This window comes from Penaeus vannamei, chromosome 19 (assembly GCF_042767895.1).
Source record: "Penaeus vannamei isolate JL-2024 chromosome 19, ASM4276789v1, whole genome shotgun sequence".
In the NCBI taxonomy this organism is placed as follows: domain Eukaryota; kingdom Metazoa; phylum Arthropoda; class Malacostraca; order Decapoda; family Penaeidae; genus Penaeus; species Penaeus vannamei.
In genome coordinates this window covers 33,009,861-33,013,460 of record NC_091567.1, presented here as the reverse complement: position 1 = coordinate 33,013,460, position 3,600 = coordinate 33,009,861, and positions in this window count along the sequence as shown.

Below are 3,600 nucleotides of genomic sequence, written 5' to 3'. Positions count from 1 at the left end.
ATGAAGATGATAACGATACTATTATCATTATTACTTCCATTGCTATTACTAGTATTACGTCTACTTCTACCATTACTATGACCGGTGATACAACTACTAGTACTACTAGTTCATTTATCAGTGATGACGATGATAACAAAAAAAAAAAAAAAAAAAAAAATAATGATGATAATGATGTCGGTGTTGGTGATGATAATGATGAGGATGGTAACGATGATGATTATGATGATGATGATGATGATAGTGATAATGATAATGATGATGATGATGATAATGATAATGGTAATGAAGATGATAACGATACTATTATCATTATTACTTCCATTGCTATTACTTGTATAACGTCTACTTCTACCATTACTATGACTGCTGATACAACTACTAGTACTACTAGTTCATTTATCAGTGATGACGATGATAACAAAACAAAAAAAACAAAACAATAATAATGATGATGATAATGATGACGGTGGTAGTGATGATAATGATGATGATGGTAACGATGATGATTATGATGATGATGATGATGATAATGATAATGATAATGATGATGATGATGATGATGATAATGATAATGGTAATGAAGATGATAACGATGATGTTATAATTATGACGATGGTAATAATAACAATAATGAAGATCATACAAATTGCAATAACAGTAGTAATAATAACAACAATGGTGATAATGATAGTAATGATAATGAGAATGATAATCATTGTTATCATTGTTATTTTTATAATTATCATCCTTATTATCATGATCAAGACTATTATTATCATTACAACTACTACTGCTACTACTAGTAATGTCACAATTATTATTACTAATACAGGAACCTTATTTTTAATGACTCCCCTTATAAATTCCCGCACTCAATATTAATCCTTCCCGCTTACTGTATACCCTTAAAGAGTGTCAAATCTCTCTCTCTCTCTCTCTCTTCCTTTTTCTCTCTTTGTCTCTTTGTCTCTCTCTCTCTCTCTTTCTCTGTTTCTTCCTCTATCTCTCTTTCTCTGTTTCTTCCACTCTCTGTCTCTGTCTCTCTCTCTGTTTCTGTTTCTTCCTCTTTGTTTTTCCTCTCTCGCTCTCTCTATCTCAAAAAAAAAAAATCACTACAATCGTTATCTCCATTATCTTCAATAATAATACCATTACTCATATTAATTGCATTATCATCATCATACCTACTGTAATTATGATCATTACCATTTTTTAATATGAGAGTGATAATAGCAATAATCACAACATTGATAATGGATATACAATAATGATGATTGTAATGATCGTAAGTTTTTATTACTTTTACTATTTAACTGCTATTGACAGTATACCTAGCCACTGAATTAAAATCGTGATTATCATTAGTTATTTTCTTAATTACTTAATTTCTTTTTTTTATTATTATCTATGTTATCAGTCTCATTTATCAAAATTATCAGTATTTCTGGTATCGCTGTCATTACCATTTGAGGTGTAAATTACGAGTTTCCCAGAAAAAAAATCGTGTCCCCCTGGCGTTACTAAACGGTTGTGACGTCAAGGATGGACTTTCACAAGCTCGTTGCTGATTGGTCAGTTGTCTCTCATTCGGGTGACGCAGGCTAGTTGCAGGTTAGGCTAATTTGTTACCTATTTTTGTAATCGTATTTGATTGTTGATATCTTGCTGCATTTAATTTAGTATCAGAAAACTTGTTGTATAAGATATATATATAATGACCTTCGAATTTGTACCCCCGCAGATCCTGTGAGGAGCTTCAATATTTAGGTTGTCTGGTGACATTCCGACTTCCTTCCACTTTAAATAAGCCGAGATTCAAGTCATACGCACCGATATGAAATTGTAGTTCTTGGACAGCACCTGAAGGGAAGTCGAAACGAAGGCGAAGAGCGAAAAGAAACGGAACTTTGCTCTTGTATCGTCACGAACCTGCGGCCACGTGTATCAGGAGGATGGAGATTTTGAGAAGAGGAGTGGTGTTCGTGGCCGTCCTCGCCGTGCTGGTGCGATCCGCCCCGAGAAGCGACTCCCTCGCAGCGCCGAGCGGGGCGGACGGCCTCCGACGATCGTTGGCCGATGGCGAGCTGAACGACGAGGATCCCTGGTTGAGGACAGGGCGCGCAGCGACGCCCATCCACTTGCCGCCGCCGCCTTGTCCAGAAAAGTGCCAGTTCCGGAACCGCGCGGGCGAGTGCGTCGACGACTGGAACTGCATCGCCATGATGAACCTCTGAAAGTCTTGGTCCATTCGGGAAGTTGGAAGCACTTTCGAGTCCACTCTCTGCGAACGTGTGGCTTGTGCATCACTACTTTAGACAGAACTGATGCAGGTCTGTGGAAACACGGCCGCCCTTGTATAAAACTGCGGCAGTATTTCGGCAGAAGCTGGTGCCTGTGAGCGTTGCTACTCGGTGCCTCTGCGTCCGAAGGCTTCTGTGGTCCTGGTTGCTACTCACGGCGCCGCTGTCCGTCCGTCTGTGTGTGTGTACAGCGGATGAGTTGCATAAACTGTGGCGTTACTCAAAATGTGCTTCGAGTGCTCAGCCATCGTGTCAAACTTACTTCACTCGCGCCCAATGTGACACGACGCCGGGACTTCTTTCACAAACTGCTATGTTGATGACAAGATGATGACCTCACATCTGGAATCGCTGCGACATCAGCACCTCTACCTGCCCTGGCACCTGACAGCACCCCATGACGCCCTTCGTGTTGTCAGCCCCCCCCCCTTTTTTTCTTATCTGCTTGTTTTTCACACTTGATACTCCATGAGGTAATACTTGACGATCCCTTTTTACAATTAGCTGGGCTACGATCACGTTCCATTGCCCCAGCGTCGCCAGGGAACACCCATCTCCTACAGCGCCACCTGTCTCTTACACCTACTTATCTCCACCCCCCCCCCCACCTTAAAACCCTGCTGCCAAGTGGCTTTTATGTTTACTGTTGGATGTGATGCACCTGGAAGGCATTCGTGTGAGTCAGAGACAAAATGTCAAAGAAACCCCCATTAAAGTGTTCAAATACCGTTCACGGAAGAATTTTCATTTTAAGGTTCTTGAAACTTTTTGTCAGCTATAGAGGAGTTTGATTCAAGGCGAAGAGAGTCTTAGAACTATAAATATGACTTGAGAGTATACTTTGTCAACAGAACTCTTTTGCGAGCTTTGTATTATATCATACATGCTCTGTCACAATCCACATGATCCCACTGTACCTGTAACACTCATGTGAAGATAGTGACCCAGTCGTACAATGAATGTTTGTGTATTCTCTTGGTTATCGTTGTTGATATTCCCTGATGCTCTTTGGATCTCTTATTTTTTTTATGGAAATGAACTGCTTAATCTTCATTCAAGCTTTTTACCCGTAATTCAGAAAATCTTTGTTTACGTATGTACAGTATTTGGACAATGGTCAACGCAGTGAAACGTTCTTGCCTCCAGACCAAGAAATGTAAGGAGCAATACCGTGCGTTATTCATTGCGTCATAACCCTATTAAATTGACATAACCAGAAGGAATGATAGTTATTGTTATGATGTGCACTAAACATGACATGTGTTCTGTCTTATAATCACCCTTTATTAATTAATCA